Source organism: Staurois parvus, unplaced genomic scaffold, assembly GCF_062004578.1.
Source record: "Staurois parvus isolate SC_StPar_1 unplaced genomic scaffold, SC_StPar_1.0 ptg001302l, whole genome shotgun sequence".
NCBI lineage: Eukaryota > Metazoa > Chordata > Amphibia > Anura > Ranidae > Staurois > Staurois parvus.
In genome coordinates, this window is record NW_028319098.1 from 3,868,999 (window position 1) to 3,896,077 (window position 27,079).

Here is a 27,079-nt window from a genome sequence, read left to right on the forward strand (position 1 = left end):
CTCAGAGCCAGGATGTCACAGGACAGTCAGAATTCCTGATCCACATGCTTTACCTAGGTCAGTGACTCTTCAAGTACTGAAGCCTTTCAAACAATAAAACAATCAGGCAACTAGCATTTTCAGAAGGAGAATTCAGCAAAGACATCCTACATATTTTGTTAGTTCATGTTTCTTTAAAGAAGAACTTTCATAAGCATTAAACTATTAAATTCAGGTTCATACATTGTCTAAATTCTTGTATTAGCTTCTCCAATGAAAGGATAATGAAATGTGAAGAAAATCCCTCTTTAATAATTGCATTGCAGCTTCTCTGCTCCTCCCCTGATAGAAACCCAATTTGTGGGCATTACTAATATTGAGCTCAGTTTCCATCACCCTTCCTATTCAGTGAGTGCACCTGGAGGAGTGGGCATATTGGCTAGAGGGCTCCCATCCAATTCACCTGTTCCATCCTCTTTGTTGTTTTTTTTTTTTTATTTCTTGACAGGATGCATGTGCCCCTACCACATAGCATCCTTTCCTGCAGCCGCCTGTATCTTTGTTACTAATTAAAAGACACGGGTTGGAACAGGGGAACTGACAAACCCCCTCCTCGTGCATACCTAGTGATGATGCTTGTCTCTGGGAAGGACCGGTTTCCTGAGACAAGCACTATCAATCATAGTTAATTAAATATTTGTCTCCTTTCTAGATGTGTGATCAGAAAGTGGTGGGGGGATCCCTCTAGAACAGCCTTTCCCAACCTTTTCAACACAGAGGATCTCTTGAAATAACATTCCAATCTTAGGGAACCCCTGCTAAAAATTACTATATCTACAACTCATGATATGTTAGTAGGATCGTCAGTAGAAAGAATGCTCCTTACACTGCTCCTAGCAACCTCTGGAAGAACCCTAGTTTATAAACCTTGCTCTTGAAGCTGGAAATCCCCACTACTATGGTGATCTCCACTACCATTCAGGTCCTGCTGCCCTACTGCATTGTGTACAATAGTCGTATTGCATTCTCTGAAGAAATGCAAAATATTCTCTGATCGGACGAGGTGGAGAGGCAGGATGGTGACATCACACTCTCAACCTTGATCAATCAGAAAATTCTTTGCATTTATTGAGAGAATGCAAAGCATTCTTTGAATGGTACCCATGCTGAGTCGGCAACCTCCTATGTTTTCAATGAAGCAGGAAGGCCTCTTGGCACATGAGTCAGAAGCTACTGGAGATCACTGACACTTCCTTTGGGCTGGGTTTACAGTAATGATGTGTTCAGGAGGTTCAGGAGAGCTAGAGATACGCTTTAACTCCTTTGCTAAAAGAGATCAAAATGGTGGCCTCTCACATCATCACAAGTGACCTTCTAGGCTCCTTTGCTCTGCAGGTCCCAGCATTCAATGCCCCTGAAGAAACTCACTCCTGCACACTCCCCTGAATTGGCAAGCAGGTAGGTGGGACAAACCAAAGAGATGCTGATTGGCTGAAAGTCAAGCTTTACAAAATCTTACTTATTGTATATTGTCATCTTCACATGAGTGTGCAATGCTAGTGTATCACTCCTCCATTCAGCACTGATGAGGTAGAATCAAAAGCATGTGAATGCTGCTAAATCAGCATTGTCTGACAAACTAAGTGGGCAGATTAGAGTTTTCTCAAGTGCACTGAAGGTTGAAACTTGTAGTGTGCAGAAGAGTACTTTCTATGTATGCATTACTTCACAGCAACCTAGACGGTCACTTAAAAATGATGATAGTGTCTACCATTTTGATTCATTTTAGATTTAAATTTAGGCAGACTAGAACAAAATCTTATTTTATGTGGAAAGGATATAGCCAGGCGTTTTAGAGTTAATTTTTGTTAAACAATGATGCAAATGTCTCTGGCAACAAACAGATTTTCATGTCAGGTGAAAATAAATTACCAACAAAGGTCTACCTAGCCAGTCTTAATTCTTTCCAGTCAGGTAGATCCTTGTATTACCCAATTGTTGGTGTAATAAAGTGTTTGGTGGTAGGATGAGACACTGGAAAAAGACCTCTGGTGATTGAATGACATAATATCTGTGAGATTTGTATTTCAGGACAAAGTCCTTATACAGAAGTATTGTGGTTAAATAAAGTAGCTTCGTGAACAGTTGAAGATAATGGCAAGAATTTCCCAACAAAGTGGTCAGCATAGCAAAGTCTTCAAGAATAATTACCACAGCAAAGTAAGTACGCATCAGGTAATGGAAAACCTCAACAAATGCCTCTAGACAGAGTGACAAAGTACAGCATATAAAGTGCCAGTCGGGATGATCCTTCCATGCCTCGAGACACAGTAGCAGAGCACAGCTTTAAAAGTGTCCATCAGGATGGCCTTCCTTACCAGTTCTACAGGTTATAGAAAACATGTGCCCCAAGTTTGAATAACACAGCACAGCATTAAAAGTGTCTGTCAGGATGGTCCTTCCATCCCGACTCTGCAGGTTATGGAGAGCCTCAACATATGCCTCAAGATAGAGTGACACAGCACAGCATTAAAAATGTCCATCAGGATGGTCCTTCCTTGCCAGTTCTGCATGTTACCTTAAGCAGTTTTAGTGTTTTTGGGACTGTTCTCCCATCTAGAGGCTTACTTTAGCTCTTTCATAAACAAAGGTAAAACATTCAAGATGCACAGACCAAATTTAGCAGGTCCACAATTCATGTCCTGCAGAGATCTAATAATCAAGCTCTTTTATGGAAAAATAGCACATATAGATTCACAGTATTTCTTCTGGCATCAGTGTTAAAATTGCTCATCCAGGTATAACTATGTTTCAAATCACATAATCTTTTGCCATCTTGCTAACGTGAAGTAAGATTTGACAGATGTGCTGCCCAATGCACCATAAAAAAGACCAAATTAAGCAGCGTCTTGACAGTATGACATGGCATTCACATGACATTGTTGATAAAAAAAGGGTTAGGGTTAGAAGAAAAGTGGTTGTAAACCCTTACATACACTCACTGAAGTGACAAACCTCAGGTAATACATAGAGGTAAAACAAATCCTCCTGCATAGGTTGTACCCATTTATCTGTAGCACTTTCTGCTTCAGCCTTCACACAGATCAACAGATTTTTCTCAGCTCCAGCAGGCAAGGGGCAGGGATCTGACATCACACACTGCACATCATAGAGCAGGGAACTGAGTGTAATCTGAGACCTGAGTGGAGTCTCACAGGGATACATGCACAGCTGAGGCTGTCACTCACCTTCTGTGTGCTGGGTGGGGGCAGGGACACTCCCAAAATTCTGTGGCGTTAGAATAACCTATAAGAAGTGACAAATGCATATAGCAAAGAGAAGAGAGAGGAGAAGAAAGGGAAGTCATTCTCACACAGTATGACTTTAGATTGAGGCAAGTACACACTATAGGAGGACTCATTCATTCCTTTTCCATTTGAGTGGTTTACAACCACTTAAAGACTGACATTAGCACTAGCTTTAGGGTTTTCATCAGAGCTAATGTTTTTTAGAACAGGAACGGGTCCAGGATAGTTGAATGGAGTTTCCCTATTCCTCAGTAGCCATTTAAAGCCAATTGCACCCTTAAAAACCACCTTAATTTCACACTCTCCATTGACTTAATGCATTATCAAATTTGGCAAATTTCATAAAAATGTCCCAAGTGTCCAAAAAAAATAAATAAATCAGCAAAGCATAAACATCCCTAATCAGCAGTTCTTGGTTGTCCTGTGTTTTTTTTTTCACTGTGAATACTATCAAACCTATATGCCTAGTTTTTTTTCTATTTATGTAGAATACTCAACAGTGAAGCGCCATGAGCCGGGCCCTCCTATTCCTTCTGTACTGAAATGTATTGTAATTGTACTGTCTCCCTTATATTGTAAAGCGCTGCGCAAACTGTTGACGTTATATAAATCCTGTATAATAATTTGAGCTGGAGGAGTGTTCAGGTAGCATACACCTACAGTATAGTTTAAATCCACTGCCCTTGCTGAGTGCTTAGGCTGGCCATACATTATACAATTTTCCTGAGATTTTTGCTTTAGATTTACCAAAAATCATATAATATGGAGGTCAAACCTAAAGAACACTTTCAATTATATCTAATTAGGCAGGCCCTTGCACTACATAGTGGAAGGCAAATCTAAAGGAAATTGGGCAGAAATTAGGCAGAAAACTAAGAAAATTGTATAGTGTATGGCCAGCCTAACTTCATCACTATGACATCTCAGAGATCTCCATCAGGCATTGGCAGATGCATGGTGCATAAAACATATTACAACTCCAAGGCTACCTGCTCTATCTATGCAATGCTTAACTTAATCTGACACATGGACTGGGTCTCACAGATGCTAAGGATCTCACTGACTATGGAAGTTATTTCATCCTTACCTTATTGCTCACTTTAACCACTTGCCTACAGGGCACTTATACCCCCTTCCTGCCCAGGCCAATTTACAGCTTTCAGCACTGTTGCACTTTGAATGACAATTGCGCGGTCATGCAACACTGTACCCATATGAAATTTTTATAATTTTTTTGTGACAGATAGAGATTGATTTTGGTGGTATTTAATCACCTCTGGGTTTTTTATTTTTTCGTAAACAAACCAAAAACCACTGAAAATTTTGGAAAAAAAAAGTTTTTTCTTAGTTTTTGTTATAAAATTTTGTAAATAAGTGATTTTTCCCCTTCACTGATGTATGCTAATGAGGCTGCAGTGATGGGCACTGATAGGCTGCACTGATGGACACTGATAGGTGGCACTGATGGGCACTGATGAGGAGGCACTGGTAGGTGGCACTGATGGGCATTGCCAGGCATCACTGATGGGCACTGAAAGGCAGCACTCATATATGGCACTGATAGGCGGCACTGATAGGTGGCACTGATAGGCGACACTGACTGGCACTGATAGGCAGCACTGACTGGCACTAATAGGTGGCACTGACTGGCAGCACTGACGGGCACTGATAGGCGGCACTGATGCACACTGATAGGCGGCACAGACTGGCACTGATAGGCAGCACTGATAGGAGGCACTGACTGGCATTGATAGGTGGCACTGAGTGGCACTGCTGGGTGACACTGAAAGGCAGCTCAGATGGGCACTGATATATGGCATTGATGTGCACGGGTAGGCACTGGCAGATGACATGGATGAGCACTGACAGCTGGCACTGATGGACACTGACAGGTGGCACTGCTGGGGCTACACAGATCATCAGGGCACACTGATCATCAGTGCCCTGATGATCAGTGTACATGTCCCCTCTGAGGAATGCCGATTACCGACTCTCCTCTCCTCTGTCAGCGTGACAGCTCGTGAGGAGAGAAATGCTGATAACTGGCATTTCTCTATTTACATGCGATCAGCTGTGATTGGACACATGATCACATGACCAAGCCGACCTCTTCAGCTCTTTCCGTTGATTGGTGATCCGCTATGTCCGAGGGACACAGCGCATCGCCGCGCTGCGTGCTCCCGGAGCCGCGCATGCGCGGTTAGAATGGGAGGACATCATATGACGTCCTCCCAGAACGAGAGAACCGCCTGCGCCCGTCATTGTACTATATGGCGGGCGGGAGGCGGTTAAATCACTTTACATTTTGACATGAACAGCACCTAGGGCAGGCATTCTATCCTGTAGGAACCCTTCGAAAAGTTTCAGGTCCCAGTAAGGTCCTGGATGAAAATTTTTATCAACAACTATCAAAAAGTCTTTGCGTTGGATACTGAACCTCGCTGATTATCTCTACTTTCAGTAGCCACCATAATGGCCAACTTCCCAAATAATCAGGTCAAATATGGCCTGACAAATGATCTACTGCATTTTTTTCTGAAGTGTCCAAAAGTATGTTTGTGCCATCAATGCCCTTTGTCTGTCTTTAACTTGACAGCTACTTAACGCATAATCAAACCCAAGAACAATATAATATATTGCAACTTACCAGTCTTTAGATGTGGTGGCTGAGTTAATTTTTTTCAGGTTAAGAACATTCCCAGCATGTACAGAAAATACCTATTGATCTTGTCAATAATGTTGTGTCCCTCTCATATCCTGTGAGCTGAACTGGAAGCATAAAACAACGTTAGGCGCCTTTCACACGGGGCAGATCTGCATTGCTCAGTGGGGGATCTGTCCACTGATTCCCCACTGAGCAGAGCAGGTGGATGATAGGTCCATGTCCGCTCAGTTTATGTAGAGTGGATGATAGGTCCATGTCCGCTCAGTTTATGTAGAGTGGATGATAGGTCCATGTCCGCTCAGTTTATGTAGAGTGGACATGGACACAGCCCGCTTTGCTCTATGGACGGTTGGATGAAAATGGACTCCACTGGCCATTTACACCAGACTTCCCTCTGATCCAATCTGCCTAGATGGAGGGGAACAGATCCCTTCAGTTTCTTTTTAGTGGATTGGTAGTAGGTGGGTGTAAATGGACACAATTCCATTTTACTCCTGCTGGTCCATAGAATTAAATGGACCATCCAATCAGGTCCACCTGAAAAGCTGACAGGCGGGCCTGATTGGATCACTCGTGTGAAAGGGACCTAACCCTATTTGTGCAAACTTCTAATCTCATGATCCCCCATGTAACAGGTGTGAACAAAGGCAGACGTGTTTAAAGTCCAGGTCTCACTGACAGAACCTCAAAGTGTCTTTTATGAGGTCATCATCCAAAAGTTACAAAATGTGGAAGCAAGCATAATACGCTGTGTATACTTTTAAATGATGACCTCATAAAAGTTGCTTTGAGATTTAGTCTTTGAGTGCTGTCTTTTTCTTCCCATTACATTGGTAAACAATAGTACCACCATTAAGCTGGCCATACACTAATAGATTTTCGTACAAACATTCATATGAAACGTTGTCCAATAATTCTTAGTACATTCAATAGCTCAGTGACAATCGTTTTTCAAAATTTCATTTGTTTTTAACATTCAGATAGACTTTACCAAATGAAAACCTTAAACACTGTTAGAAACTTGTTCAATCAAGAAAAAAAAACTAAGATTTGATCCCACTAACAATCAGAAGATCAAACAAATGTCTTAAACTGTTCCTAAACCCACAAGAGTGTTTGTATATGCAGTAAAGCATGCTTGTTATACTCACTGTGGAAACTAAGGGGTTAATCCTCTGCATTGTATAAAAAGGATGCTTGATCCCGTCTTCTCTGATTTTCCCCTTCTTCTATGGTTCCCAATCCATCTGCTGATGGTACCGAGTTTTAGGAGTCATTCTCCACATGCTAAGTTTAGTGTGTATTGATTGAGAGCTTTTTTTCTTTGGGAGGGTAGATATGATCAGCACAGGGTCAATCAGCACTGTCCAGGCAGAGGTCAGGGGTCATGTAGCCTCATATGACACTCAGAGGAGAATGAAAACTTCTCCTACAAGCTTTAACCAGTGCTCGGCTGGACACTGATGGAAGTCACAAGACTGCTCTAACTGCTGATGAGAAATTAGTATTTAGCAGTTTATATTTACTAAAATAATTGCACTTCCATGTTCTGTGCACTGTGGGAGACCAGATATAGTGAATGCTGGGTCCTGGGTTTAGTAACACTTTAAAACAATACAATTTAAAGGAAATTCTACTAGTGTATGGGCAGCTTTAGTAATTCCATTGTGGCAATAAGGGTCTGGTGCTGGATAGATTTGTCTACAATGTTTGAAGTCCAGCCTTGGTGGCACTCATACTGTAGCTCCCTCCATAGATAAGGACAGGAAGTGTGTTATTTGCAGGATCAACAGGTGAAGCTCAAGTTAAAAAAAAGAAAACAAATGCAGTCACCACATCTAATGATATTCAAGCTGCAATATATTACATTTTTGGTTTTGGGGTTTAGATTTGCATTAATCTGCTCCTTACTCTCTTCTGTCCCCACTGAGCCTATGCATACCTCACAACTAACATCAGAATGCCCAGGAGCACTAAGCAAACTGTTGTGTGGGCAGGAATAACACATGGCTATTGTCCAGTGGTATTAGGCGACACAAGATTTTCTTTAAAGTTTACTTTAGCTGTGCCGAGTAATCAGTAGTGGAAAATAACAATAAACTTTCTTCCAAAAATCAACTTTTTCAATAAGGCACTTCCATATCAAACATATGGCAGCTTCAGTAGTACAGTCGAAATGCATTACTTAAATACAGTCTGTTGCTGGAGACAAGCTTCCTCAAGCAAATTTGCTCGTAGCCGAATATTGTGACCTGCTGAGAGTTCTGTTCAACTGATGTGCAAGCTCACACCATACTGGTGTGCTTAATAACAGAGAAAGTATTTTTTTTCCCAACACTGGGAACAAGAAGGGGGTCCCTATATTGCCCCCTCTTCACAGGAACCTGTCCCTTGACTAAGCTTGTCTCTCCATAAAAGTAGGTCCCTACAATGCAGGGCTCACCTAAAGGTCACAACAGGGGAACTATCTATGGTTTCTGAGGCACAAGGTGACCTATCAAATCTTGGGAGAATTCCAATGAAAGTCAAATCAGACACAGGCTCCCCCAAGATGGCAGCTAGAGTTGTGTGCAAAGGGCAAGTCAGTTCTCTGAAAGGTGTATATATATATATATATATATATATATACTAATATATGCACACATGTATAAGATGTGTACTACTGCACAGTCAAGAAACCAACAATTATATACTGCCACCAGCAGGATTGATATAGAACTGCGATCTTTTTCTTCATTATCTACACTTGGCTAACCAGAAATGGCTGCACATGGGTAAAGATGGTAGCCCTGCTTACTTTCCTTCACTGGTAAAATAGTAACCTCTTTCATACATGTGCATGCAAATGTTTGCAGAAATAAATCTAGCTGCGATAAGATGATCTTTGGAAAGTAGTTTAGTGTGTATAATAAGTTAAATAATTTAGTAAAGAATTCTTCACAGCAAAATAATTCTAACATATTACTCTATAAAATATTGGTCAAAAATAGGAGTAAGTGGAAAGCATTGGCACAATATGCAATAGTCTCTGACTGGTGTATTAGGACTCATTTACAACACATGCAGTTCTATGTGAGTTGCTACTTTTTAAATGAAAGAAAATTGCATAGAGCTTTAAAAATCCATCCATACCAATGTCACCTGTTTTATCTGCATGATACATTTTTGTCCTGTGTAAATTGCATAGAGCTTTAAAAATCCATCCATACCAATGTCACCTGTTTTATCTGCATGATACATTTTTGTCCTGTGTATCCCATTCATGGTCCCCGAATAAAGACTGCAGAAATGCCTTATAAGATTTTCTGCTTCAAGCTGATTTTACATGTACAGTGGATATAAAAAGTCTACACACCCTTGTTAAAATGTCAGGTTTCTGTGATGGAAAAAAATGAGACTAAGATAAATAATTTCACAACTTTTTCCACCTTTAATGTAACCTATAAACTGTACAACTCAGTTGAACCACAAAGTGAAATCTTTTAGGTGGAGGAAAGTAAAAATAAAAAACTAAAATAATGTGGTTGCATAAGTGTACACACCCTCTTATAACTGGGAATGTAGCTGTGTTCAGAATTAAGCAATCATTCAGTAAATGATGTCAGTACACACCTGACATCATTTAAAGTTCTTCTGGTGAACCCCAAATAAAGTTCAGCTGTTCTAGTAGGTCTTTCCTGACTTTTTGTTAGTTGCATAGGAAAAGCTACCCTTGCAGTCCCCCCCCTCACACTGCAAGGGTTAAGTCCTAGTTAAGTCTCGGGGAGTAGAGGAAAAGGGTATAATCCTTACCTTATTCTTCACTCCAGTGCTCTCCTTCAAATCTGTGGGCAGACTCTTGCCATCCTCTCATACAATGCAGGTCCTGTATTGTACCTAAAGATGATACTATATGACCGCTGCCTGGAACATTAGAGAAGAGGTGTTGGTTGACTGGTAAAATAGCATGGAGGAAGCCTGCTGAAGCAAGGAATACGGTAAGTATTAGATATTATTACCCTAGGTTTCATGAGTATATGACACTTGAGGTGTGGGGGCCACTGCAAGGGTGTTTGATGTTGTATCTGACTTTCGGCTTATCTATTGGGCAGATATGTGGGCAGCATGTCTACCATACTTGACAACCTTTTTTTCATAGATCTTTCTTGCCAAGTTCTTACAAGTTAGGTCACTAGGTCTTTCCCCCACCTCGCCAATTGTTTGGGTTTGGGACTGGCAATCAGAAAGTGATAGCACATGTGCAAAGCTAATATGTACAAGTGTCATCAATAGAGTAGGGCAATAGGGTAGAGCCAAGTAAGCCAACCGCATGTCTTAAGCCTAGTACACACTATCAGTTTTCTTTTGTTCAACCCAGAAGGCTGAACAAAAAAAAACTGAAGAGCTTGGGAGGAGATCCTCTACTAACAATCTGAAGTTAGTACAGCGATCTTGCCGCTGAGCTACTCAGATCTGATAAGGGGTCACCCCCCCCACCCACCAGAACACAACAGTTGGATGCCGATCGGCAGAACTTTTTCGGTCATGCCCCTTTGACAGAAGCCTAATGTTACGCTCGCTCTTGTTGGACAAACTGCTGTACACATGGGCCGAATGTTGGCCGGTTTCTAATGAACCAGTTGAAACCACCCAATATTCGGCCCATGTGTACGGGACTTTAGAAGTGTGAGAAGAAAATGGAATATCCAGAGAAAACCCTCATGAACACAGGGAGCACATGCAAGCTCCATGCAGATAGTGTCCTGTCCAGGATTTGAGCCAAGACTCCAGTGCTGCAATGAGTAAGTGCTAACCACTAAGCCACTGTGCATACAATGAGTGAGGCATAAAGCCAAACATACTGAAAAATAGATGTTGGTTTTACGTACACTATAAGCGCACGTGCGGCCGGCCCTATGCTGTTTATAGAAAACCTAGTACGGACTACAATAAATCTCAGTAAAAAAAACTTCTGCAATGTGCACACAGCTTTCTCCCGCTGATCTCTTTTCCATCTGCTCCTTCTCCTCAGCTTTATGTGCCTCTCTCTCCCCCTCTTACTGGTGGCTCAGAAAAAGGCCATCAAACAAAGGTCCCTTTACAGGGGCTGAATGACAGGTATAGGGTGTCTACTGTAGGCAGCCAGGACACAGGGGGGCCCATGAAGGAATGGAGGTGGGGGGGGGGGGGTTGGACAGGTCACATGAGTGTTATTGCCGCAGACAGCCCCCAACCCCTGAGCGATTGACATTGTAAGTCTATCCACAGAGGTTGTTTGAGGGGAGCCTGTCAGATTGACAGTGTAAATGTGTATCACACACAGCCTGGGACAGAGGAGACTGTCGGCGGGTGGGAGAGCACTGGCTGCGTGTTGGTCACACGGAGATTGAATTACAACTGAATTAGATCAGAGCTGTGGGAAACAGCACCTCCTAAACACACACACACAGCCACAGAGAGAGAGGCGGGAGGGCAGCTGCAGTGCAACAGGCCAGAGCTACCAGCTAACCTCATTACTGCATAGCTGTGTGCAACATGGCCACCACGGCGTACACACCCCGCCTGACTAACCTCGCACACATGAAAGGATGGCTCCGAATAACAAGCATAGTTTGTCACATCATCGTTTTTATTATAGCCTTAGGCTTCATTCACACCGGCATCGACCATCCTGCTATTATATGCATTTATGGGATATTTCTAAACGCATAGAAAGATTTTACGGGCTCATTCACACCATATGCTTTGGGCAAACCTACATCAATAAAGCAGTTTACCGTATGTCTTATCATTTCCATTCACACCATAATGGGAGTTGAAAAAATGTTGGATATGCTGCATTTTTACTCAGCCCATCATGTTGTGACTACACATGACAGCGCACTGTGGTGCATAGAAATGGAATGAAATATTTTTGGACATTTCAAAAAAGGTGAAAAACAAAAATGCAGTATAACAACGCATTGCACCGCCCCTTCACAGCACTCAGCCGCGTGTTATCCTCTGCTGCTGGTAATAATGGGCCCCCTAGGCGCTGAGGCTCTTGTACTGTGAGTGGGCTATTATTGCGTCTATTAGGGCGCAGTGGCAGCATGGACACCGCTGTTCATCCTCCATCCATTCATGTGACAGACAGGCAAGCATAGGTGCACACTCTCTGCACTAAGAGCCCTTCATCCACACCCACACGTCTATCACCATTAGGATAAACGGCTGTTTCCTTGCAGCCGATGTGAGGAACTAAGGGTAGTAATACTCAATGGTCTTCTTCTGAGTGCCAGTCTTTGGATTTCTCCATTGGCTGGCAAGGGGTGACGTCACTCCTGCGCATGCGCAGGAGCCAATCGTCCTGGAACTCAGAGACTGGCATCATGCTGTAAGCTGAGCTACGCATGTGCAGCTCAATTTACAGCACCAGAGAAGACAGTGAGCAGGCAGGTACGGGAATTTTATTGGAGAAGAGACATTGCTTGTTTCTTCTGCAATAAAAGCCAGCCTGCTCCCTGCTTTTTACAGTAGATCTTTAGTTCCGCTTTAATAGATTTGAATTGGCTGCCTGCATGCAACACTGCATTCTAGAGATTTTTTTTTTTTTTTTTTGATTGAAAAGATACTTTTATTACAGAAGCATCAAAAACAACATGATACTTGTAATCGGGGTACATCTCACCCTGTACTGCGACGCAGCGCACCACATTGCAATACAGTTCCAAGCATACGATAAATACATTCAGAAATAAATACATTCACTCAGCGGTATGATGCCTGACGTGATGTGCGTGGAGGATGAATCCCCAGACCAACACGTCATGCATAACGCCACTTACCCCGAAACCATAGCATCCTGATACACAGTACTAAGTCATGCAAAAATGAAAACGAAAGCCGGAGTTTACAATCTACAATAAGCATCAGGTGTGGGGGGGGGGAGGGGGAAAAAGGGGGAAAACACAGGCCCGAAGCTTTATTGAAGGGACAAAGACACGCAAGGGGGGGTAGGGGGAAGGGGAAATCTTCAGACGTCCTCTTCCTCCTTAAAGTCCATCAAGGAATAGTCTCTGAGCAGACTGAGGATCAGTCTGTGGCAGTCCTCAATGGACATCCTCTCCCGCTGGTGGATGAGGCGCTTCCTGGCGCACCATAAAGCGTCCTTAAAGCAACACAGCACCCTCCAGGCGCCGTCAATGTCCTCCAGAGAAAAAGTTCCACAGAACAGTCCATTCAACACCCCAAAGTGAGTGATGGCTGTCTGTGGTACAAAGTCTTTGAGTTCAGGTTCCAGGGCCCCCAACAGGGCCTGAGCAAATGAGCACTCCCAGAAAACGTGGTGAGATGTTTCCTCATGGATGATGCAGAAGGGGCAGTGTCTGTATCTGCTCAGGTTCCTGGCATGCATAAATGTCCTGAGCGGCAACCCCCCTTGGATTGCCATCCATGCCAGGTCTTTGTGCCTGTTGGTGAGAATGTTTGAAGAAACATTCCTCCAGACCACCTTGCAGGTGTCTGAAGGCAGGCCTGGAACCGACTCCAAAATGTCGCTTGCTCTGATGAGCTTGTAAATGGTCTTTGGTTTCCACAAGTCAGGCTTGACTCCCTGCAGCCCCTGCTCCCTGATGAACTTGAAGGTATCCAAGTAGTACCAAGGGGCGTCCCAGTTGTAGGGGATGGAACTGTCCCAGGTGTCCCATCCGAGGGACCTCCAGAGAGGCAACAGGAAGAAGCGTGACATTGCGTTCCCGCCAGAGTCCATAATCCTTTTGGGCAAAGTTCTGCGGATGCAGTTGCAAGCAAAGAACACCCTCAGTTGGGTGGCGATGTCGGGCACGCCCTTACCGCCCTTGAGGGGTTCCTTGAACATGACTGCCCGCTTCACTCTGTCCATCTTGGAGCCCCAGATGAAGTGAAACACCGCCCTGGTGATGGCCTTACAGGTGTTGACCCATGGGGGCCAGGCCTGGGCGAGGTACTGCAGCACAGGGAGAATCTCGCTGCGGAGTACCAATGTCTTCCCTTCGATGGTGAGGTCTCTGAGGCTCCAAAGTCCAAATTTCTGCCGCATTTTAGCCAGTCTCTCCTCCCAAGACTTCAGGGCTGCGCCCTCGGCACCAAACCAAACTCCCAAAATTTTCATGAAGTCTGTCTTCATGCCAAAGGGCATGGATGCAGAAGAAGGCAGGAACCACTTTCCGAAGAGCATGACTTCCGACTTCCCGCAGTTGACCTTTGCCCCCGAAGCTTGGCCGAAGTCCTCGCAGGTCGATGGAGCGCTGGTTGGCACAGAACACCGTCACGTCGTCCATGTAGAGCGAGCACTTCACTTCCCGTCTGTCTGGTCCCGGTGCGGTGATTCCCCCAATCTCTGGATTCCGTCTGATGCATTCGGCGAAGAGCTCTATACAGCAAACAAAAAGCAGAGGTGAAAGAGGGCAGCCTTGTCTGACCCCGGAGAGGACCGGGAAGGGGTCAGTTTTCCAGCCGTTCACCTGCACGGAACTGCAAATTTCATTATACATAATATCCACATACGATCAAAACATTTCCCCGAGACCAAACCTGCGCAGGGCTCTGCACATAAACCCATGGGAGACACGGTCAAAGGCCTTTTCCTGATCAAGACTGACCAAGGCCGCGTGCACACGGCGGTCCTTGATGTATTGGACCGTGTCCCGGACAAGCGCTAGGCTGTCCGCAATCCTGCGGCCAGGAATGCCGCAAGTCTGATCCGGGTGAATGATCTGTCCGATGACAGCCTTCAGCCTGTTCGCCATGACTTTGGCGAGGATCTTGTAGTCCACGTTCAGGAGAGAGATGGGACGCCAATTTTTTCAAGTCACATCTCTCCCCCTTACGCTTGTACAGGATCGTGATCATCCCCTCCCTCAACGAAGGAGGCATCCTGCCCTCCACCACCATCTCCTCGTACAGCTCGAGCAGGTCTGGGCCCACGAGGTCCCACAGCGCTACATAGAGCTCTGCTGGGAGACCGTTGCAGCCCGGGGTCCTGCCCTAAAGGATTTAGCGGCAGAGTGCAGCTCCTCCAACGTCAAGGGGGCGTTGGTGGCCGACAAACCTTGCAGGATCAATAGCGTTAGAGATACCTGACAAGAATCTGTCGGCCGCTTCCGTGTTTGTTTCTTTGGGGGAGTAGAGGTCGGAGTAGTAGTCGCTGACCACTTCCATGACGGCCTCCTTCCCCTTCTGGAGTGTTCCAGTCTTGTCGCGCAGCTCCGACAGGGGTGTGTGTTCTGAGTGGAGTTTCCTGAAAAAGAAAGAGTTACACTTCTCACCTTTCTCTAGATACTCCACCTTGGCACGGAAGACAATGTGCCTGGATTCTTCCTCAAAGTGCTTTTTCAAGCTCTTCTTGGTGTCCTCCAGGTCTTGCCTCACGTCCCAGCCACAGTGATGAAGGTCCTGCAGGGACTGCAGCTGACGCTGCAGCCTCCTGAGTTCCCTCCTCCTGGCACACACTTGCTGGCGTCCCCTGGCCTGAAAGAAGCTGCGCAGCTTGACTTTCACGAACTCCCACCAGTCGCTTACCTTGGGAAAGAAAGACTTCTCCTCTCGCCAGGCACCGTAGGTTTCCCTGAGCTCCTCTAGTAGTTCCTCATCGTCCAGCAGGGTGCAATTCAGCTTCCAGGAGCCTGGGCCCGGGGCAAAGCCCTCTCCCAGGTCACCTTGAAAGTGAATGGCCCTGTGGTCAGAGAAAAAGCAGGGAACCATGGAGAACCCGCGGTGCCTGACTGCCCTAGAGGTGAGCACAAAGTCAATCCTGGAGCGCACAGATCCATTGGGGCGGCTCCATGAGTAGTTCACGGAACCGCGCCCCACGGATCCCACTGCGTCCCGCAGGGAAGCCTCCGCAATCACCTCCCGGAGCAGCTTTGAGGTGGCGTCGAGTTTAGCGTACATGCTGGAGCTGCGCCCATCCTCCTCTATCGGACAGTTAAAATCACCGCCGATTACTACTGTTCTCGTTGTGACGAGTTGCATCCGCAGGGTTTGGAAAAGCTCCAGCCGCGCGTTCTTCTCCGGGGAGGCGTACACGTTGATGAGCCTAACGGGCTCCCCCGCCCACGAGCCGTCTATGACCAAAAGGTGGCCACAGACGAGCTCATGGACAGAGTCAACAGTGAAACGTCCTCCCCTGATAAGAACCGCTACCCCTGCGGACTTGCAATCGCCACCCCCAGACCAGTAGGAGGGACCGTGGGTCCACTGGGAGGACAAATGAGTGTACCTCCTCAGAGGGGGAAGGGCGCACTCCTGAAGCATGTAGACATCACTCTGCTGTGTGGAAAGAACGGTCAGCACAGTCTGCCTCCTAGACGCGTCCTTGATGCTCCTCACATTAATGGAAAAGATAGAGATCTCAGCCATCATGGGAAAGATATGAAGGGGTTAGTCGGCAGGGGCTGGGCGACCTCTGTGACCTCTGCAGCCTGACCAATGTCCTGGCTCAGACCGATCTGGTTGAGGACCTCATTGAGGACCTCATCGAAGTCGGTGGAGAGATCTGGCTCCGACCGAGTCAGAGCCATCTCTTCTTCCACCTCTTCTTCCTCCAGCGTGTCGAGGTCCTCCCCCACGGGGTCGGGACCTGCGACATTCTGGAGGACGGCAGGCCGTTTGGTGGAGGAGGAGGGGTCCTCCGCCGCCGGGCTGGCCTGCTCCTTCTTCCGCTTCCTGTTCCCCGCCGCAGAGCTGCTGACGGGGGTGGCAGGGGGAAGGGGCGGGAAGTCCTCCTGTGAGGACAGGTCGGGGGGGGTGGAACCGGGCCCGGGAGGGGTGGGGCAGGGGGGCAAGGAGCAGGGGGGGGAGGGGGGCAAGGAGCAGGGGGGGCAGGAGGGCAAGGGGCAGGGGGGGCAGGAGGGCCAGGGGCGGGGGGGAGGGCAGGGGGGCCAGGGGCAGGGGGACCAGGGTCCGGGGGGGGCGGCCTCCGACACCGGAGGTGTAGGGGTGGGGGGAGGGGGGTTCCTCTTACCTGGGTCCTTCTGAGGTTTTTGTGGCGCTGGTTTGGCAGCAGGGCCCTTGCTCAGGGCCCCAGCATACGTCCTGCTTCTCTCTGGGCAGTCCCTGTAGACGTGCTCTGACCGTCCACAGAGGTTGCAGGTTCTGGACCTCGGGCAATCCTTGGTCTCGTGACCTGCAGACCGGCAGAATCTACATGAAAGCACATGGCAATCCTTACCCTCGTGCCCCGGCTGTCCGCACCTGCGGCATGACTGGGGTTGATCCGGGTAATGTAGGAGTCCTGCTGACGCTCCCAGGGAGAAGCACTGTTGCAGGTGTTGGAGATCTCCAGCGGGACGATCTCTCAGCAATCTGCAAAACACAGCCCACTTACCTGTCCAGAAGCTGTTGGCGTCTAGTATGCGGACTGGGTCCTTCAACACGACGCAAAACCTCTGGAGATAGGTGGTGATATCTCGTCCAGGGACGTGAGGGTTCCTCATGGACACCGTGATCCGCCTTTCGTCCCTTTGAATGGGAGAATTTGCAATAAACTTGCGGAAAGGGGAATCGGGTCCAGAGGTCTTCACCATCTCCCAGTACCTTCTGCAGACCTGTAACGAAACAAAGGTTATAAAGAAAATACCTTTCACGAAGGACTGCACCGACAGGGTCTCTGCCTTGCTAAATCCTTGTTCAAGGATCATCTTCTTGCCGAAGACTTCCGGGGTCATGTCCGGGACTCTGCCTTCCACTTCTTTCAGCCGCAGCACGACTGTCTGCTTCATCCAGGGCTCCAGGGCTGCAGGGCCGGAGCATTCTGAGGTGGAGGTGGAGGCAGAGGGGGCTTCTCCCGGGGTCTTGGCAGGGGCGGCGGTCAGCGGCTTCTTGGTGGTTTGCTTCTTCCCCATCTTGTAGCAGAGGAGTTCTCAGGAGGGCTTCCCAGAGATCTTCAGCGGATTCCTTCTCCTTCCTCGGCAGCTTCACTCTTGCTTAGCCTTTGAAAAGGCTATTGAGCGTCTACTGCCCGGAGGTAGTAACGCAGAGTGAACAAGGGGGGGGAAGATCACAAACTCGTTCTGTGTGGGGGCTAAGCCTCAAACCCAATAGCAGCAAGCAGGTGAAGCCGAATTTAATCGACGATCCTACCAGGCCGAGTAGAGGGTACCCCACACAGACCAAGTGGCTGGGATAGATACAAGTGGTTCTCAACGTCCTAGCTGGAAGCAGGGACACCCCTAAAGGCAAGGTCGATACTACACTTGATCTTAGCCAAAAGGCCGAGAAGCGATCTCTGCATTCTAGAGATGCTGTAAAAACAGCCCATTCATGTGTAACACGTTCCTAGTTAGCTAGGGGGATCTCTAGTTTCAGTTGTTAGACAGGGGCTAACAACTGAGGGAGGTTAAATTTGGGTCAGAGCTGAAAGGCCGGCAGACCAGTCCTCTGGAATTTCCCCCTGCTCTAGAACTTTGGAGAAAGGTCTAGAAGCAGTGGGCGGATCTGAGGAGTGGCTGATCTGCACTTTTGAGGGAGCCTGGTCAATCCCCAACAGGAGGCTTGGCAAGGGGCCAGGACAATACTTAAAATTGAGAGAGCCTGCTCAGAAGCAGGAGATTTTGGGTGGAAGATGGAGAAGTAGGCTGAAGTGCAGGAGCCTGGGAGGGGGCCCAGATGGAAGAGGGGCTCACCTACAGGCTGAGGAGCTGGACATGAAGAAATATTGCACCCTCACTGGCCCCTGAGAGAGCACCACCTGAGCAGCAGAGGAGCGGCTCAGCTAGAAGGCCTGGTAGCAGCCACTGAATCAATAGCAGCACAAGAGAGGGACAAGTGAGTAAATCTACACCCCCTGGGCCAGATATGGGAAGGAGCACCCTGGCGGGAAACCAGATTAGCAAACCTGCTGGGACTATCTTTCTTTTAGAGTGGCAGAACTGGTCCCCCTGTCCAGGGACTTCCTTTAGGCAGCCAGATCAAGGAATATTTGGGTTCTGGAGAGGTACACTGGGAGATGCTGGCTAGCTCTCCAACAGACACTGTGTTACAGTAGACTTGTAAATAGTTCCAAAAAGTTGTCCTCAGTTCATTGGTTCCAATGGGTAACCCATATACCCCTTTCCCCATTTAAGCTGATATCCCCCTAATACAATATCAAAAACAAGTTCAAAGACTGATTTTTGACTCCTGGATGCAAGTCATTGGGCAAATGCGTGTTGCCTGGCTGTGCAGAACTATAGAGGGACCCAATTCTTCAGCAACTCCTAAGAGGTATTGCTACACATGGTATACAGGCCTCAGTGCCCATGTGAGTGAGATCTTCATGGTAAAGTTCACACTGCATTTAGGTGTATTCAGTTTAGCGGTGTTTAGAGATAATAGAATTCTATGCTAGAATTCTATGCTATCTAGGGCCAGATTTGATACTCTGAAAGCATTTAAACACATATGATTACTACTAAAGGCAAATATATCTAAACGTAGGAGAACTGACTGGGAAGCATATTATATTTCCCACTAACAAGGCTGGTACTCAGGTGGTTAAATAGGTCTGTTCTGTTTTCTCTAAGGCTATAATAAATATAATGATGTGACAAGCAATGCCTGTTATCCAGTGCTATGCTTTCATGTATGAGAAGTTCAGCACATAAACCTGCCTGAGATTCTTCCAACAATTCAGGAAACATCTCTTAAAAAGTTGAATTTATTTATTTTTTTGTTTAGTTACATTGGTCCAGCTGGGCACAATGTAAGCATATGTATGCCCAGGGGCGGACTGACAACTCATGGGGCCCCCGAGAAATAGGGGATCATGGGGCCCCTGTGTCCTTGCCCAAACTCAAAAAAGCCTATGAAAAAGGTACCAGGGGCATCTCATGGGGCCCCCTACTGACCCCGGGCCCTCGGGCAGTGCCCGAGTTTCCAAATGGTCAGTCCGCCCCTGTGTATGCCATACCTGTAGACAGGGCTGCTGTTAGAAATCACGGGCCCCATACAGTCAACCTGACAGGGCCTCCCTTGAAAAAAAACAGTTTACTAGGCTTCAGTTATAAATGAACACAGTGAGTGATTGGTACTCATTGGGGTTGATTTACAAAATCTGGAGAGTGCAATATCTGGAGCAGTTCTGCATAGAAACCAATCAGCTTCCAGGTTTTTTGTCAAAGCTTAAATGAACAAGCTGAAGTTAGAAGCTGATTGGCTACCATCACAGCTGCATTAGACTTTGTACTCTCCAGTTTTAGTAAATCAACCCCATTGTGTTCATTCAGGAAAGGAAGGAGCTGGTAAATGTGACATATTTACTGGACTTTTCCCCTAGTCTCTATCCTGAAGGATCCTGCTTGCAGCTGCCAGTGGGAAGGAGAGGAGGGAAGCTGGCAACATTGCAGGGGTGGGGGCACACAGGGGTGTCTGGGCAGTAGGGAGAAATGTATGGTGCACAGGGAGGGTGATGGGTACGGTGGGGGTGGGGGCAATTATTAGAACTGATCCCTTGTATGGCTCCCTCTGCAGCAGCTGAAAGTCAGCGGGAGGGAAAGGAGAAGAAGCCAGCTTTCAGCCACACAGGGGATTGGTTCCAATATGTGCTGATCACCTTCCATGCCCACATTCAATTCACCCAGTTGCCTGGGCTCCCCTGCTGAACTGGGCCCTGTACAGGAGGACAGGTGGTACCCCCTTATCTACGACCATGCCTGTACATCTCTGTAGAAGCCGAAAACCACTGTAGTAGTCAGAGCTACTACAGTAATCGCTGCTGTCTTCCAGGTCCCGTGCTGCATAATGAGCACAGGGTATTGGCTTGCTAGATGAGGTGGCGTGATGACATCAACCTTGTCCAATCAAAGAATGCTTTGCATTATTTGAGAAAAATGCAAGGCATTCTGTGAATGGCTCCCGTACTGAGTGAGTGACCCTCAGCGTTCGCTATGCACCGGGGCAACTGCTCAGCACAAACAGCGATCACTGTAGTGGTGGAGATCCCGCAGATTTGGAATATGTGTAATTACATTGGTCCAATGTAACAATGCAAAAAAATTCCATAATCGGAGTTCAGATTTATGATGATGTAACTGGGAGCAACCAGATATCACCCTCATCCATATAGTGCCAATTTGATCAATTCCACTGGATTGCAGGAGATGGTGTGTGTGTGTGTCGGGGGGGGGGGGGGGGGGTTACTATATTCTGCTTGACTGCACACTTTCCATCTCAGTTTCCTCTGTGTTTTTCACCTATCAGCACTGGAAAATATCCTCATTTCCTTACAGCTGCTTTAGGAAAATACTATTTGATTTACAGTCTATGAGAAAGGTTAGGGATATTTACTCAGCAAGTGCATAAAGAGCTCCAGTATTAATACGGCACATCCTTGTAAGAGAAATTGGGTCACATAAGTTGGTGCTATACCATTATCGGTGCCATTTTTAAAGTGCGCAAAGTACAAAAAGACGTATATGAAGAGGCAGGCTTGACCTATAAAATAGATATTTTGTTATTCTCTGCTCTTCATCAGGCTTCAGATGTTGCCATGAAATATTTAATATTTTAATGCATGTAGTGTCTGAGGGCAGCACAGTGGCATAGTGGTTAGCACTCCTGCCTTGCAGCATTGGTATTGGTCAGGGCACTGCCTGCATGGAGTTTGCATGTTCTCCCTGTGCTTGCATGGATTTGCTTTGTGTACTTCGGTTTCCTCCCACACTCCAAACACTAATACGTGAGATAGGGACTTTAGATTGTAAGCTCCTAGATGACAGATTCTGCTGTGAATTTAAAGTGCTGTGGAAATTGATAGAGCTATATAAATACCTGTAGGAAATAAATAATACGGAAATCAATCTATAGGCTAATTTGTCACCCACAACAAAGGATTTAAAGCAATGCTGGAGTGACAGCAGCAATTAGACAGTAGGAATCTCCAAGTGCCTTTACACCAGATCAGCAGTCAGTAAGTACCCTGAGAGCCATGAATATTGGAGCTTTGGTGAGCCTCCTGTGGTCTACAACCCAGTCCCAGCTGCTACCCCCCCCCCTTCCCCATTCCCTCTTTCTTTATGATTGTCCAGTCAGAAAAGGAACAAAAATGAAACTTTTCAGGTGCTTCTTGTATTATCTATCAATGACTGACATTAAAAAAACTTTTACTTAAAAATTTATTTGTACCCAAAAGTTGTAACAGACAGTAAAACATGTTTAAATGGCTGTGTATTACATAGGTATAACCAGGGTGTTAGCCTACACATATTGATCATCTCTCAATACATTGGGATTGATTTACTAAAACTGGAGAGTGCAAAATCTGGTGCAGCCCTGAGTAGCAACCAATCGGCTTCCAGGTTTTATTGTCAAAGCTTAATTGAACAAGCTGAAGCTAGAAGCTGATTGGCTATCATGTACAGCTCCATCAGATTTTGCACTCTTCAGTTTTAGTAAATCAAACATCATGTAATATACTGATCCAACCCTGAGATAGGGGTCATGTGACTCTTCAGCGCGTTTCACAGTTTGACACCTGCTTCATCAGGAAACTTTAACAAAGGTTCAAGCATGCTGACCTTTATCCCCTCTGCAGGCTGTGGTTGGCTGTCATCCAGCATAAATCTTAAAGGGGCCCCACTTTGGTTTCCATTGCTCCATTTTCTTCCCCTGACCTAGTGGGGTGTTTTATTCCCTGCTGCACCCCACTTCTTTGAGCAGGTGTCGGGCCTTCCATTCCTTGCACCTTTGGGATACACATTGTGAACCGTATATACATTGTTAGGTGTATAGAAACAGCCCTGGAACACAATAGTTCATTTCAATAACATAGTGCTATGACTTAGAAGCTCTAGTTTCTAATAGTTTGCCATGCAAGGTCACAAGTATCACTAATTTCTCATTTTATTGACATATAACAGTCAAAAGATTTCTTAATGACAGACCTGCATTTTCCTGGGAATCTGGGATATATAAACACTAGCTGGGAAAGACGTTTCTGAACCGTTTTAAAATTACATTAGAAAAATGATTCTAAAATTAGTTTCAAAATTCCATATCCAAAAATAATTGGGCAAATACCACAAAATATGTTGAAACGGATGTCATAAACTACTATTTTCTTGCACTATGAGTCAACACTGTTTTATTGCTGGAGTTTAAATATTCAGAGAAGGATATCCTAAAAAGTTAGTATAAAACAAGTAGTATAGTTTTTGTGAAGAGTTGAAGCAAAAAGGGACTCTAGCACATTTTACCTGTAATTATTTTCCCATATGGTCCTGTACACACTGCTGCAGTGTTGGCATGTTATGCCATGCATTAAAGCAGGCCATTTATTTGAATGGGCTACCTAAGATACCAAAATGCACCAAAAACTGTGCATGTACTATTTTTTGTAATTCAGTACATGGCACATGGCACTGTGCTTGGCACAGTGTTATCATACATTGTGGTGAACTACAACTATATCCATTAGCAAGGTGCCTTAGGGTGGCATTCAGAATGAATGGCACCTCACTGAACCAACATGCATATTATCACAGTGTAATGGTCTGAATAGGCCCTACAGGTTCCTTCTACTGAACTCCACATCGCAGGAGGAGACAGTAATAATGTGGAGGTCAGCAGGAAGAACCAATGGTACATCCAGGTGACTCAGGAGCAGTTGTGTATTTAGCTCTTGTGCTGCCCTAGGGCACCCACCACCACCAGCACCCCTCCCAGCCCCTGCCATGCCACTAAAATTGGGCACCCCCCACCACCATGCTCCATGCTTTTTTTTTGTTAAGAAATCACACCCCGTAGCAGTTCTAGCTGTGGTCATCTTAGGTAAGGCTGGATGATAAATTAATATTTACTTCCGGGAATCCATCTGCCCTTAGCCCAGGCATGCAGGCAGGAGGGTGTGCTTAGCAGCACCCAGGGCTGATCCTGTAATCCCTACATGAAAGAATACATGCAAATTGCAGTGATTCGCTCAGGAAGCCAACAGCCTCCCATTACTTTCAATGGTGCTGCCTCTCAGCTAGTCATGGGAACTCCTGCTGAGGTTCTACGGGTGCATTTGCAAGTGTAAATGCACCCTTAGTGTATGGCCAGCTATAGTCTTTCTGCAGTCCTTCTACTGCAGACAAAGCTGCTCATTTCAAGTAAAGATGGGCATGTAGCACTACCACCTTAGGGGCCGCTGGATTTGAATTGGGTTCCCCTGTGATTTGCACAGCCAAGCGAAATGCATTTCCCACACTTTGCACACTGGAGTCAATGAACAGTCCTTGAGCTTGGTTTTGTGATTTTATTAAGGGGATAAGAACTTGGATGGGGTTTAGGATTAAATGGGATGTCCATGGAACTACAGAACGTGAGGACAACCTCCTTAGCAATTATGTACAAAAATGCAGACAGCAACAGTCTTTCCTTGAAGAGCACCAAATACTCTTTGGTGTACCTCTGAGACCCCAGATGATTCCTTCTCTTCACCCAACTGCCTGAGGGTATCCCTGGCCAAGAGCTGTTCATTTAAAACAGTCCCAGATGGGAAGCTAGTTGGGTATTGCACCTGACTGCCCCCACACCTTATCCAACCCAGTGGGTTTAACAGTACTCACACTGTCCTCGCCTGTTAACTTGGTGGGTTGGTGGCTGTCTCCAGGCCTTACGTTGGGCTGTCCTCCCTGGGAGATGTTGAGCGAAAATCCTCTTTTCCAGTGACTTGCCTGTAGGTGGGCTCCCCTTCCTGGGGCCCCCTCCCGGGCTCCACATTTCCACTCAGCACTGCATACCTCCTCCAGGCTCTGCCACATTTGAGGGTTGCCTTGGTCACCATGCCCAGCCTCATGCCAGGGGATTGGCCAAGGTCCCTCAAACATGCAGATCTGGGCCTCCACCCCTCCTCCAGAAAGCTCTTAGTTTTCTGGAAAGGTGGGAGGGCTCAAAAAGCCATGACTTTTTAGAGCCTATCAGCCTGTTCTGAGGTAACCTCACTACCTCACTCCCAGGCTGACTCATCTCCAGGCTACTACTCAGCCTCTATCTAACAAAAACTATGTAACTAACCTAGAGGGTGTTACACTTAGGAAGCTAGAATCACATAATTCAGTTGGTTATTGACATACATACTATTTTTAGTGTGTGAACATTTAGTCTGATTTTCAATTTAGTTGCACCATGCCGGCATTAATGATGAAATCATTCAACAAGCACATACCTCCATCTTTTCTGAGATGAGAAAGAGGGACAAAGTATATAAGTGAAAGGATGCACCCCTGTAATGACCCCAGCTATGGGAACCATGAAGAATTAAGATGCAATAAATGATTGGTTAAACAGACAAGTCCTGTTTTCACCACTAGTTTTCCATTTTTACTTGTTTTCCATAATAAATGCATGAAGTTAGTGGTTAGATGGTTTAAAACACTTTTAACAGTTAAACATTTTTATGGAAGGGTATTCATCATGCCAAAAAAGAGAGATGACTGTTGAAGAAAGAGGACCAGAGTGATTTGGTTTTAGAAGAGGTACAATTCTTCAAATGCAGGGCTATGCAGACAGTTCATTTTAACCACTTGCCTACTGGGCACTTATACCCCCTTCCTGCCCAGGCCAATTTTCAGCTTTCAGTGCTGTCGTACTTTGAATGACAATTGCGCGGTCATGCAACACTGTACCCATATGACATTTTTATCATTTTTTTGAGACAGATAGAGCTTTCTTTTGGCGGTATTCAATCACCTCTGGGTTTTTTATTTTTTGCTAAAACAACTGAAAATTTTGAAAAAAAAAATTTTTCTTAGTTTTTGTTTTAACATTTTGTAAATAAGTGATTTTTCTCCTTCACTGATATGTGCTAATGAGGCTGCAGTGATGGGCACTGATAGGTGGCACTGATGGGCACTGATGAGGAGGCACTGGTAGGTGGCACTGATGGGCAAAGAGGAGGCACTGGTAGGTGGCACTGATGAGCATTGACAGGCATCAGTGATGGACGCTGAAAGGCAGCACTCATATATGGCACTGATAGGTGGTATTGACTAACACTGATAGGTGGCACTGACTGGCACTGTTAGGTGGCACTGATAGGCAGCACTGACAGCACTGATAGGCGGCACTGATGTGCACTGATAGGCGGCACTGACTGGCACTGATATGTGGCATTGATGTGCACTGATATGTGGCACTGATGGGCACTGGCAGGTGGCATTGATGAGCACTGACAGCTGGCATTGATGGACACTGACAGGTGGCACTGCTGGGGCTACACTGATCATCAGGGTTCACTGATCATCAGTGCCCTGATGATCAGTGTACATGTCCCCTCTGAGAAATGCCGATTACCGGCTCTCCTCTCGAGCTGTCAGCGTGACAGCTTGTGAGGAGAGAAATGCCGATAACCGGCATTTCCCTATTTACATAAGATCAGCTGTGATTGGACAAAGCTGATCACATGACCAAGCCAAAATCTTCGGCTCTTTCTGTTGATCGGTGATCCGCTGTGTCCGAGGGACACAGCGCACCGCCGATTGCCGCGCATGCGCAGTTAGAATAGGAGGACATCATATGACGTCCTCCCAGAACGAGAGAAACACTTTGTGCCCGTCATTGCCTTATATGGAGGGCGGAAGGCAGTTAAATACACAGTATGTCAAATAGGCCTGATTGCTCAATTCAGAGCTATGAATTCTCTTAGCAAGCCTATATTTTTGGCCACTCTAAAAGGCTTTGGAGAGTACACATAAATAGAAAATCAGTGCACAGTATCCAATATTTTGTATTTGGTATACACCAAAGCATTAGGCCTATCATTAATATGTTGTTGGCGGTTACCCAATCTGGCTGATATGTTTGGTACAGAAAGCTCATGAACACCCAAAGCTGGAAAGGAAAAAACAGGTGAAGTCCTCAAGGGATATAACATGCCAAGTGATTCAGACCAAAAAGTACTAAAGCTGAACTACATGATAAGCAACTATTGTCTATATACAAAAGGAATGTGTATTCTTACTTAAATCCTGGCATGCTTTGTGTATTTCTTCCAGATCTGTGCAGTATTCCATTGTAGAACTATACCTCTGTGGAGCAGCTTCTTGTAATAAAGACCGGACACTGCTGTTCTCACTCCTTGTGCAGGGTGCCTGGTCTGGTCTCCGCCCCCTCCTGTAGTTTTCTGTAGTTGGACTGTAGTGGTTGGGGCCTCCCAAACCTCTGCTTTCTG

General features: G+C 46.0%; 1 pseudogene; it reads right to left on the reverse strand.

The window, feature by feature from the left end:
* Positions 1–18,083: 18,083 nt before the first annotated feature.
* Positions 18,084–18,176, reverse strand: LOC149437165 (U2 spliceosomal RNA; annotated as a pseudogene).
* Positions 18,177–27,079: the final 8,903 nt, after the last annotated feature.